Here is a 14025-nt window from a genome sequence, read left to right on the forward strand (position 1 = left end):
TATTAACAATGGGACCATAGAGAGTCACATACTGTTGGTATTAACACTGGGACCATAGTCACCCTCACTCCATACTGCTGGTATTAACACTGAGACCATAGAGAGTCACGTACTGCTGGTATTAACACTGGGACCATAGTCACCCTCTCTCCATACTGCTGGTATTAACACTGGGACCATAGTCACCCTCCCTCCGTACTGCTGTTATTAACACTGGGACCATAGTCACCCTCCCTCCGTACTGCTGTTATTAACACTGGGACCATAGTCACCCTCCCTCCATACTGCTGGCATTAACACTGGGACCATAGTCACCCTCCCTCCATACTGTTGGTATTAACACTGGGACCATAGTCACCCTCTCTCCATACTGCTGGTATTAACACTGGGACCATAGTCACCCTCACTCCGTTCTGCTGGTATTAACACTGGGACCATAGTCACCCTCACTCCGTTCTGCTGGTATTAACACTGGGACCATAGTCACCCTCACTCCGTTCTGCTGGTATTAACACTGGGACCATAGTCACCCTCCCTCCATACTGCTGGTATTAACACTGGGACCATAGTCACCCTCCCTCCATACTGCTGGTATTAACACTGGGACCATAGTCACCCTCTCTCCATACTGCTGGTATTAACACTGGGACCATAGTCACCCTCACTCCGTACTGCTGGTATTAACACTGGGACCATAGAGAGTCACATACTGCTGGTATTAACACTGGGACCATAGTCACCCTCTCTCCATACTGCTGGTATTAACACTGGGACCATAGTCACCCTCACTCCGTACTGCTGGTATTAACACTGGGACCATAGTCACCCTCTCTCCATACTGCTGGTATTAACACTGGGACCACATCCATAATCAGCCATGATAGATTCATTCTCAGAAATTAATTTCCCAATGACCCCGAGAGGTTCTTCTCATAACATAATGCCTTGGCAACGGGAGCAGCTCTCTCTCTTTCTCTCTCTCGCTCTGAATATAGTTTAAATTAAATGTATGGCCTTTATTGGCATCGGAAATATACAGTTGAAGTCGGAAGTTTACATACACTTAGGTTGGAGTCATTAAAACCCGTTTTTCAACCACTCCACAAATTTCTTGTTAACAAACTATAGTTTTGGTGACTTGGTTATGACATCTACTTTGCATGACACAAGTCATTTTTCCAACAATTGTTTACAGACAGATTATTTCGCTTATAATTCACTGTATCACAATTCCAGTGGGTCAGAAGTTTACATACACTAAGTTGACTGTGCCTTTAAACAGCTTGGAAAATTCCAGAAAATGATGTCGCGCTTTAGAAGCATCTGATTGACAACATTTGAGTCAATTTCGAGGTGTAGCTGTGGAAGTATTTCAAGGAGCCACAGGGCTCATGGGAAAATCTAAGGAAATCAGCCAAGACCTCCACAAGTCTGGTTCATCCTTGGGAGCAATTTCCAAATGCCTGAAGTTACCATGTTCATCTGTACAAACAATAGTCCGCAAGTATAAACACCATGGGACCACGCAGCCGTCATACCGCTCAGGAAGGAGACGCGTTCTGTCTCCTAGAGATGAACGTACTTTGGTGTGAAAAGTGCAAATCAATCCCAGAACAACAGCAAAGGACCTTGTGAAGATGATGGAGGAAACAGGTACAAAAGTATCTATATCCACAGTAAAACGAGTCCTATATCGACATAACCTGAAAGGCCGCTCAGCAAGGAAGAAGTCACTGCTCCAAAACTGCCACAAAAAAAGCCAGACTACGGTTTGCACCTGCACATGGGGACAAAGATCGTAATTTTTTGAGAAATGTCCTCTGGTCTGATGAAACAAAAATGGCCATAATGACCATCATTATGTTTGGAGGAAAAAGGGGGAGGCTTGCAAGTCAAAGAACACCATCTCAACCGTGAAGCACAGGGGTGGCAGCATCATGTTGTGGGGCAGCTTTGCTGCAGGAGGGACTGATGGCCTCATGAGGAATGAAAATGATGTGGATATTAAAGCAACATCTCAAGACATCAGTCAGGAAGTTAAAGCTTGATCTCAAATGGGTCTTCCAAATGGACAATGACCCCAAGCAGACTTCCAAAGTTGTGGTAAAATGGCTTAAGGACAACAAAGCCAAGGTATTGGAGTGGCCAACACAAAGCCCTGACCTCAATCCTATAGAACATTTGTGGGCGAGCAAGGAGGCCTACAAACCTGACTCAGTTCCACCAGCTCTGTCAGGAATAATGGGCCAAACCCAATTTATTGTGGGAAGCTTGTGAAAGGCTACCTGAAACATTTGGCCCAAGTTAAACGATTTAAAAACTATGCTACCAAATACTAATTGAGTGTATGTAAACTTCTGACCCACTGGGAATGTGTTGAAAGAAATAAAAGCTGAAATAAATCATTCTCTCTACTATTATTCTGACATTTCACATTCTTAAAATGAAGTGGTGATTCTAACTGACCTAAAACAGGTACTTTTTACTGGGATTAAATGTCAGGAATTGTGAAAAACTTGGTTTAAAGGTATTTGGCTAAGGTGTATGTAAACTTCCGACTTCAACTGTATGTTTACATTGCCAAAGCAAGTGAAGTAGATAATAAACAAAAGCGAAATAAACGATACAAATCAACAGTTAACATTACACTAACAGAAGTTCCAAATGAATAAAGACATTTCAAATGTCATATTATGTCTCTATACAGTGTTGTAACGATATGCAAACAGTTAAAGTACACAAGGGAAAATAAATAAACATAAATATGGGTTGTATTCATAATGGTGTTTGTTCTTCACTGGTTTCCCTTTTCTCGTGGCAACAGGTCACAAATCTTGCTGCTGTGATGGCACACTGTGGTATTTCACCCAGTAGATATGGGAGTTTATTCAAATTGGGTTTGTTTTCAAATTCTTTGTGATCTGAGGGAAATATGTGCCTCTAATGTGGTCATACATTTGGCAGCAGTTTAGGAAGTGCGGCTCAGTTTCCATTTCATTTTGTGGGCAGTGAGAACATAGCCTGTCTTCTCGAGAGCCAGGTCTGCCTTCGGCGACCTTTCTCAATAGCAAGGCTATGCTCACTGAGTCTGTATATACTACATCTCTCTCCCACTCTCCCCTTCCCTCTTTCTCTCTCGCTCTCTCAGGTCTCTCTCTTTCTGTCTTTCTCTCGCTCTCTCGGGTCTCTCTCTTTCTGTCTTTCTCCCTCTCTCTCGCTCTCTCGGGTCTCTCTCTGTCTTTCTCCCTCTCTCGCTCTCTCGGGTCTCTCTCTGTCTTTCTCCTTCTCTCTCGCTCTCTCGGGTCTCTCTCTGTCTTTCTCCTTCTCTCTCGCTCTCTCAGGTCTCTCTCTTTCTGTCTTTCTCCTTCTCTCTCGCTCTCTCGGGTCTCTCTCTGTCTTTCTCCTTCTCTCTCGCTCTCTCAGGTCTCTCTCTTTCTGTCTTTCTCTCGCTCTCTCGGGTCTCTCTCTTTCTGTCTTTCTCCCTCTCTCTCGCTCTCTCGGGTCTCTCTCTGTCTTTCTCCCTCTCTCGCTCTCTCGGGTCTCTCTCTGTCTTTCTCCTTCTCTCTCGCTCTCTCAGGTCTCTCTCTTTCTGTCTTTCTCTCGCTCTCTCGGGTCTCTCTCTTTCTGTCTTTCTCCCCTCTCTCTCGTACTCACCTGCTCTCGGGTACTCACCTCTCTCTGTCTTTCTCCCTCTCTCTGTACTCACCTGCTCTCGGGTCTCTCTCTGTCTTTCTCCTTCTCTCTCGCTCTCTCAGGTCTCTCTCTTTCTGTCTTTCTCCCTCTCTCTCGCTCTCTCGGGTCTCTCTCTTTCTGTCTTTCTCCCTCTCTCTCGCTCTCTCGGGTCTCTCTCTTTCTGTCTCTCTCTCTCTTTCCTCTGCTGTTACTTTCATCTACATTTAGACACTCCATCTGTCTTCTTCTCGCCTTCATTACTCCTCTTTTCCTCTGTTCTCTCCATCCCTGGGATGGTTTCTGATGTCACTGTCGTAACAAAATTTGCTCATTTGTTCTTAATTCTGTCTGTCAATGTTCTTCAGTGTGATGTAGTTAGCTCATTTAATTCTCCTTCACACTGCTCATTCATTCATGTACCTGCTCGTCAGTCTATTGTTTTGCTGTCTGTCTCAAGGCTCACCTGCCTCTAGGTCCCTCTCACCTCTCTGTCTCTCCATCTCTCCCTGCTCCTCCCACCTGCTCTGTCTAGGTCTACCTGTACTCACCTGCTCTGTCTAGGTCTACCTGTACTCACCTGCTCTGTCTAGGTCTACCTGTACTCACCTGCTCTGTCTAGGTCTACCTGTACTCACCTGCTCTGTCTAGGTCTACCTGTTCTCACCTGCTCTGTCTAGGTCTACCTGTACTCACCTGCTCTGTCTAGGTCTACCTGTACTCACCTGCTCTGTCTAGGTCTACCTGTACTCACCTGCTCTGTCTAGGTCTACCTGTACTCACCTGCTCTGTCTAGGTCTACCTGTACTCACCTGCTCTGTCTAGGTCTACCTGTACTCACCTGCTCTGTCTAGGTCTACCTGTACTCACCTGCTCTGTCTAGGTCTACCTGTACTCACCTGCTCTGTCTAGGTCTACCTGTACTCACCTGCTCTGTCTAGGTCTACCTGTACTCACCTGCTCTGTCTAGATCTACCTGTACTCACCTGCTCTGTCTAGGTCTACCTGTACTCACCTGCTCTGTCTAGGCCTACCTGTTCTCACCTGCTCTGTCTAGGTCTACCTGTACTCACCTGCTCTGTCTAGGTCTACCTGTACTCACCTGCTCTGTCTAGATCTACCTGTACTCACCTGCTCTGTCTAGGTCTACCTGTACTCACCTGCTCTGTCTAGGTCTACCTGTTCTCACCCGCTCTGTCTAGGTCTACCTGTACTCACCTGCTCTGTCTAGGTCTACCTGTTCTCACCCGCTCTGTCTAGGTCTACCTGTACTCACCTGCTCTGTCTAGGTCTACCTGTTCTCACCTGCTCTGTCTAGGTGGATGTCATAAGGTGAATGCACCAATTTGTAAGTCGCTTTGGATAAGAGCGTCTGCTAAATGACTTAAATGTTAAATGTAGGTCTTCCTGTACTCACCTGCTCTGTCTAGGTCTACCTGTTCTCACCTGCTCTGTCTAGGTCTACCTGTACTCACCTGCTCTGTCTAGATCTACCTGTACTTACCTGCTCTGTCTAGGTCTACCTGTACTCACCTGCTCTGTCTAGGTCTACCTGTTCTCACCTGCTCTGTCTAGGTCTACCTGTACTCACCTGCTCTGTCTAGGTCTACCTGTTCTCACCTGCTCTGTCTAGATCTACCTGTACTCACCTGCTCTGTCTAGATCTACCTGTACTCACCTGCTCTGTCTAGGTATACCTGTTCTCACCTGCTCTGTCTAGGTCTACCTGTACTCACCTGCTCTGTCTAGGTATACCTGTTCTCACCTGCTCTGTCTAGGTCTACCTGTTCTCACCTGCTCTGTCTAGGTCTACCTGTTCTCACCTGCTCTGTCTAGGTATACCTGTACTCACCTGCTCTGTCTAGGTATACCTGTTCTCACCTGCTCTGTCTAGGTCTACCTGTACTGTACTCACCTGCTCACCTGCTCTGTCTAGGTCTACCTGTTCTCACCTGCTCTGTCTAGGTCTACCTGTTCTCACCTGCTCTGTCTAGGTCTACCTGTTCTCACCTGCTCTGTCTAGGTCTACCTGTTCTCACCTGCTCTGTCTAGGTCTACCTGTTCTCACCTGCTCTGTCTAGGTCTACCTGTACTCACCTGCTCTGTCTAGGTCTACCTGTTCTCACCTGCTCTGTCTACCTGCTCTGTCTATACCTGTTCTCACCTGCTCTGTCTAGGTCTACCTGTACTCACCTGCTCTGTCTAGGTCTACCTGTTCTCACGTGCTCTGTCTAGGTCTACCTGTTCTCACCTGCTCTGTCTAGGTCTACCTGTTCTCACCTGCTCTGTCTAGGTCTACCTGTACTCACCTGCTCTGTCTAGATCTACCTGTACTCACCTGCTCTGTCTAGATCTACCTGTACTCACCTGCTCTGTCTAGGTATACCTGTTCTCACCTGCTCTGTCTAGGTCTACCTGTACTCACCTGCTCTGTCTAGGTCTACCTGTACTCACCTGCTCTGTCTAGGTCTACCTGTACTCACCTGCTCTGTCTAGGTCTACCTGTACTCACCTGCTCTGTCTAGGTCTACCTGTACTCACCTGCTCTGTCTAGGTCTACCTGTACTCACCTGCTCTGTCTAGGTCTAGGTCAACAGTTTGACTCTAGATTACACCTTTCTATACATACTTTACATTGTTTGAGAGATTATAATCCAAGCGTTCTGGAAGTTTCTTTCATTTCAGCGCATCTCATTTCTAAACATTCCAACTCTATGAAATTATAACTTTTATTTTTTATTTTTAAGATTCCACCAAAAATCAACAGAAAGTTCTCTCACATTCTTCTCTTCCTTGTGATTTAAGCGTTGAGACGATGCATAAAATTAAGCTGTAAACTTCTTATAGATGCAACAAAATACAATGTATTGAGTCTCCATTCAGCCATTACCAGAGTGTGATTGACAGGTCATTTTAAAACATTTCCTCAGTCGTAACATGACCTGGAAAAGCGACACAAGCGAATATACGGAAGTTCAGAGAAGACATAAATAAATACAAAAAACAGTCCCTTGTCTTGTCGATCACAACATCTTTTTCTTTTTCTTCTTAAACAGAAGTGGTTTTGTTGTTGTTGTGGAGATCGCCAGATAAACTCTATAAAGAGGGGTTTGGTGAAGATAGATTGACAGTATGGCTGAGGCGGCCGAGCCCACGGAGCATCAGCTCATCCATTTTTTATTTGGGTCAGGGTCTGGGATTAACCCAGATAGAAATTGCATTATGTCTGTCTGTTATAGAGGGCTTCCTGTTTTGGCTCCAATCCAATTTGCTATTCTACTTTTAAAACGGGTTGAATGTGGAATGGTCAGTGCAATAAAATATTACATTGAGTACCTGTGGCTGCACACTACCAATGAAAGTTGACCAAAGTTTACCAGACTACCATTAAAAGTATATTTTAAATCTCTGTAATAGTGTTAATAAGGAGGTTCTGTCAATTAGAAGCAAAAACACATTCACAAACAACAGTTAACTAGTAGTACATCAAAATAAAAACTAGTAAAACAGGAGAAATGTTATGGTTTATAAATACTCCCAACCATTCATGAAGACTACAGTTTATTTGTTATTTCAGCCACAAATGGTGGGCAAAATGTGAGGCTGCTGAGGGGAGGACGGCTCATAATAATGTCTGGAACAGAGTGAATGGAATGGCATCAAACACATAGAAATAATGAGTTCCCCTTCCACCCATTCCGCTCCAGACATTACCACGAGCTCATCCTCCCTAATTAAGGTACCACCAACCTCCTGTGATTAGCTACTATGACAGATGGGCTCTAGTTAAAGGCGTTAGATATCTGAAGAGTTCTAGCGTCTCTGGTTCATTATGAACACTGCCGTTCACCTATCATCAATACCACAGGAGGCTCTTGAGGGGAGGACGGCTCGTAACAATGGCCAGAACGGAGCTACATGGAAGCCATGTGGAAGCCATGTGTTTGATGTATTTGAGTTAAAGTCATAATAAATACAAAAAACAGTTCCCTTGTCTTGTGAACACTGCTCCCCCTTCCACCCATTCCGCTCCAGTCATTACCACGAGCTCGTCCTCCCGTAATTCAGTTGCCACCAACCTCCTGTGATCAATACGTCCACTTCTATCAATAGAGTTTATCTTGTGATCTCGACAAAAGGAGGGAATCCTTTTTAAATAATACATATGTCCTAAGAGTATGAAAGAGTCGCAGGACTAAAAGGAAAGAGTCGCAGGACTAGAATGAAAGAGTCGCAGGACTAGAATGAAAGAGTCGCAGGACTAGAATGAAAGAGTCGCAGGACTAGAATGAAAGAGTCGTGGGACTAGAATGAAAGAGTCGCAGGACTAGAATGAAAGAGTCGCAAGACTAGAATGAAAGAGTCGCAAGACTAAAAGGAAAGTTACAAGACTAAAATGAAAGAGTCGCAGGACTAGAATGAAAGAGTCGCAGGACTAGAATGAAAGAGTCGCAGGACTAGAATGAAAGAGTCGCAGGACTAAAATGAAAGAGTCGCAGGACTAGAATGAAAGAGTCGACTAAAATGAAAGAGGACTAGAATGAAAGAGTCGAGTCATGTGGACTAGAATGAAAGAGTCAGGACTAGAATGAAAGAAGGACTAAAATGAAAGAGGACTAGAATGAAAGAAAGTCGCAGGACTAAAATGAAAGAGTCGCGGGACTAGAATGAAAGAGGACTAGAATGAAAGAGTCGCAGGACTAAAATGAAAGAGTCGGGACTAGAATGAAAGAGACTAAAAGGAAAGAGTCGGGACTAGAATGAAAGAGTCGACGGGACTAGAATGAAAGAGTCGCGGGACTAGAATGAAAGAGTCGCTAAAAGGAAAGGACTAGAATGAAAGAGTCGCGGGACTAGAATGAAAGAGTCGCGGGACTAGAATGAAAGAGTCGCGGGACTAGAATGAAAGAGTCGCGGGACTAGAATGAAAGAGTCGCAGGACTAGAATGAAAGAGTCGCAGGACTAGAATGAAAGAGTCGCAGGACTAGAATGAAAGAGTCGCAGGACTAGAATCAAAGAGTCGCAAGACTAAAAGGAAAGAGTCGCAAGACTAAAAGGAAAGAGTCGCAGGACTAGAATGAAAGAGTCGCGGGACTAGAATGAAAGAGTCGCGGGACTAGAATGAAAGAGTCGCGGGACTAAAATGAAAGAGTCGCGGGACTAGAATGAAAGAGTCGCGGGACTAAAAGGAAAGAGTCGCGGGACTAAAATGAAAGAGATCAATCCAGTGAGATTTAAGTGACAAGTGGGTGTTACACCAAACGCTGGAGGAAAAAGTATCAGTTGTCATACTTGAGTAAAGATACCTTAATAGAAAATGACTCAAGTAAAAGTGAAAGTCACCCAGTAAAATACTACTTGAGTAAAAGTGTAAAAGTATTTGTTTTTTAACGTACTTAAGTATCAAAAAGTAAAAGTATAAATGATTTCAACTTCCTTATGTAATGCATCCTCAGGTGGGCGGGGCAAGCCCGTTTCGACTTAATGAGAAAGCAATAATAAAGCCACATGATTCGTAGAGCCAGTGTTCCAATTATACATTACACTCTTGGGGGAACCCAACGTCTATCAAGAGCTATGTGACAGTCATTTAATGTGCTGACTCTTTTAGTGAAAGTGTAAAAGGGTTCACTCAAGCTTTGCCCACACAGAAAACATTTTAGTGGTGTTGTTACTCATGTGTGAGGCTCTCATTTATTCTGGGCCAAAGCCAAGTTCTCAATCCAATCAAGGAAAGGAATGGAGGTTTACATATCCAGAAAAGTTGAAGTACTGCCCACAAACATGGTTACAAAACAGGGATACAGTGGCGGACATTCCCTTTATTTTCATTGGCTCAGCTCAATTAATTGACAGTCCTTCCTTCCTATCAAACGGTTGACCTTTTAATCTCTCTTTCTTTCTCCCCGAATCCATCTAACGATCTCGTTTTAAGAGAGTGACTGGGTGACTGAGAGCCAGTGGCGGTCAGTGCCGTTTAAGATAAGGGAGGACATTTTTTTCCCCCATGAGTATGGCCTTATTTATATTACAGCATATTGGATGACTGTCATTAATATACCATTCACCCAGTTCAATGTCGATACGTTTAGGCTACAATGTGATACTGTAATTTTCCCTATACCCATCATGAAGTTGCTACAATCTAGCCTATGAATGAAAGTTTACAACATAGGTGCACACAGGTTGAGAGATGCACACTGTCCTGCATCTAGCTAATCTAGGGTGTAGTCATGAGTCCAACAGTTGCAAACGAGAGTTTCTATTGGACAAATTCAGGTCTGTTCCGTTTGCGTCTGTACTAAGATGTGTTTTTCAACAGAATCGGCGGAATGAATACACCCCTGATCACGCATAAACACAGGGTAAACACAGAGTAAACACAGGGTAAACACAGTTCACTTTCATAGCAGCCACGTTGTATTCCTTCTCATATCATGCTCTCTCCTCCTCTCACCTCTTCCCTTTGCTTGTGGACTTCAATGCACAACACATCAGCTTTGACCAGGAAAAAATAGTAATAAAGTAACTTCAGGCCTGAACTACAGAGAGAGAGAGAGAGACAGAGAGAGACAGACAGACAGACAGACAGACAGACAGACAGACAGACAGACAGACAGACAGACAGACAGACAGACAGACAGACAGACAGACAGACAGACAGAGAGAGAGAGAGAGAGAGAGAGAGAGAGAGAGAGAGAGAGAGAGAGAGAGAGGGAGAGAGAGACAGAGATAATAATAATAAATATATGCCATTTAGCAGACGCTTTTATCCAAAGCGACTTACAGTCATGTGTGCATACATTCTACGTATGGGTGGTCCCAGGGATCGAACCCACTACCCTGGCGTTACAAGCGCCATGCTCTACCAACTGAGCTACAGAAGGACCACAGAGAGAGAGACAGAGAGAGAGAGCGAGAGAGAGAGAGAGAGAGAGAGAGGGTTGTTATTGTTTCAGAGAGTGAACTACTCAGATTTCCCACTGAGTTGTACTGAATGTTTCATCACCACCTGTTTCTCACTGTGACCAGTCCACACCTGCCACATCACAAACAACACTACACCTTTATCAGTTGCACTGTAGGTGGGAAAGCAGGACCTTGATAATCCTGGAGATGCACTTCACTTTAAATTATTTGTTTGTTTTGCGCAGTGCCATTTTCAACTGTGGGTTTTCCCAACGTAGTTTACATATATAAAAAAAAACTTGTATTAAATTAAATCATTACAACATCTCATAGAATAGCTTGACAGGAGGCTAAGACCAATTACGGGAAGAACAAACCAGAGATGTTTGGCAACAGCAACCCTAGACGTACATGTTTCATACATTATTGCTGGAACCTAGTAGGAAGAGGACAGGTTGTATGTTTGAGTCTCTCCTGACAGATTTGGGTCTGGATTCTGAGATGATGCATTTTCTGTGACATCCTATTGAATATTAAGGTTTGCATGGGAAGAGGAGAAAAAAAAACCAAGGATATCACATATATTATATATGAAAAATAGAATCGTTTTAAATCTGTTGATGGCTGTTGGACAGGTAGGATAGGGAGGATGCCAGGTAGGAGGGGAGGATGCCAGGTAGGAGAAGGAGGATGTAAATTAGGAGAAGGAGGATGCCAGGTAGGAGAAGGAGGATGCCAGGTAGAAGAAGGAGGATGCCAGGTAGGAGAAGGAGGATGCCAGGTAGGAGAGGGAGGATGCCAGGTAGGAGAAGGAGGATGCCAGGTAGGAGAGGGAGGATGCCAGGTAGGAGAGGGAGGATGCCAGGTAGGAGAGGGAGGATGCCAGGTAGAAGAAGGAGGATGCCAGGTAGGAGAGGGAGGATGCCAGGTAGGAGAGGGAGGATGCCAGGTAGGAGAGGGAGGATGCCAGGTAGGAGAGGGAGGATGCCAGGTAGGAGGGGGAGGATGTAAGTTAGGAAAGGGAGGATGCCAGGTAGGAGGAGAATGAAATATGTGTCACTGTAGTTGTCAGCCATTCGAGGTCTTTCCCCTGGGGAGACCCCTGTGGTGAGTGTTTCCTGTTTGTACAGTATACTCTGCATAATCTCAGCACCCAGAACTAAATCTCACGCTGGCCAGCTGCTCTACTGTTACATCTGTCACAAAATACTCTGAACTGAAGGCTACTTCAACCATAACCTCCGCCAGGCTATTGTGCATTAGGAGGAGGTGTTTGGGAATGAGATTACCGTCCTAAACCATGGGGTGCAGATGGATACTGTGGGGTGCAGATGGATGCTGTGGGGTGCAGATGGATACTGTGGGGTGCAGATGGATGCTGTGGGGTGCAGATGGATGCTGTGGGGTGCAGATGGATGCTGTGGGGGTGCAGATGGATGCTGTGGGTCGCAGATGGATGCTGTGGGGTGCAGATGGATGCTGTGGGGCGCAGATGGATGCTGTGGGGCGCAGATGGATGCTGTGGGGCGCAGATGGATGCTGTGGGGCGCAGATGGATGCTGTGGGGCGCAGATGGATGCTGTGGGGTGCAGATGGATATATTTCTGACAAATAAATTACATTTCCCACAAAACAAATGTAGCATACAATATACCAGAAACAAGTGTAGTGGAAATTTCCTGTATTTACAAATCAAATTACATAGTAGCCCCTCAAAACAAATAGTAGCCCCTCATACAATAGTAACCCTCCAGAAACAAGTGTAGTGGAAATTTCCTGTATTTACAAAATCATGAGAGCAAACCACACACAAGTCAGAGTTATCATAAAGTCCATCTTTAATTATTATGAGCTCCATCACAACCCTGTGACTCTCAGATCAATTCAGTGTCTATCAATGAATTCTCTGAGAGTGTCCTTACAAAACAGTTCTTAGTATCATTTATAGCCAAGACACACCCATCTCAACTCGTAAGTCGCTCTGGATAAGAGCGTCTGCTAAATGACTTAAATGTAATGTAAATGTAACTCGAATAACAGATCTTAGGAACATTACAAAGGAAGACTTTACTTGAGAGGAGTATCTCATAGCCAGACAGCATTGGCTATAAATTATCGTTCGGTTTGCTCTCCTAAAATGAGGTTCTACTTCTCGTTCTTGGTACAACATAGTACCAAGACATTAGGATATATATCAATTGTCATTTTAGACACTCCCATTCTGGACAAGCTCACGGAGACACAGTGACTGGCACACAGACATTGTGGAGCCAAGAGATCATTGGTTCCCCCTCAATCATCCCTTCACATGGTTTAAAAGATATGTTTACATATGAAGACAAGCTTGACCTCTCCCCTCTCTGCGGCAGAGAACAGATAACTGCAACCGGCCACCAAGTAACTGACCCCAGGACAGAGAACAGATAACTGCAACCGGCCACCACTATAGTACAACAAGACATTCTATATGAGAAATAACTGACCCCAGGACAGAGAACAGATAACTGCAACCGGCCACCACTATAGTACAACAAGACATTCTATATGAGAAATAACTGACCCCAGGACAGAGAACAGATAACTGCAACCGGCCACCACTATAGTACAACAAGACATTCTATATGAGAAATAACTGACAAGCATATAATGAAAATAAAACATCTTATCTTATCTTGTCTGAAATTCCTCATCGATTCGAGTGATGGGATGGACGGAGTGTGATAAAGGACGGCGAAGAGAGGTGACATCTCCTCTCCTTTAATGTTCTCCTGCCTGCCTGTGAGTCTGCCCATCCATCGATCTGTGTTTCTCACAGTCACTCACAGTCACCCACAGTCACTCACCCACAGTCACTCAGTCACCCACAGTCACCCACATTCACTCACAGTCACTCACAGCCACCCACAGTCACCCACAGTCACTCAGAGTCACTCACAGTCACTCACAGTCACCCACAATCACTCACAGTCACCCACAGTCACCCACAGTCACTCACAGTCACCCACAGTCACTCAGCATTCACCCACAGTCACCCACAGTCACCCAGTCACCCACAGTCACTCACAGCCACCCACAGTCACCCACAGTCACTCAGAGTCACACAGTCACTCACAGTCACCCACAATCACCCACAGTCACCCACAATCACTCACAGTCACTCACAGTCACCCACAGTCACTCACAGTCACCCACAGTCACTCACAGTCACCCACAGCCACCCACAGTCACTCAGAGTCACTCAGAGTCACTCACAGTCACCCACAGTCACTCACAGTCACCCACAGTCACTCACAGTCACCCACAGTCACTCACATTCACTCACAGTCACACACAGTCACCCACAGTCACTCAGAGTCACCCACAGTCACTCGCAGTCACCCACAGTCACTCACAGTCACCCACAGTCACCAGAGTCAGTCACGGTCACAGTCACCCACAGTCACTCA

Source organism: Oncorhynchus gorbuscha, linkage group LG18 (assembly GCF_021184085.1).
Source record: "Oncorhynchus gorbuscha isolate QuinsamMale2020 ecotype Even-year linkage group LG18, OgorEven_v1.0, whole genome shotgun sequence".
NCBI lineage: Eukaryota > Metazoa > Chordata > Actinopteri > Salmoniformes > Salmonidae > Oncorhynchus > Oncorhynchus gorbuscha.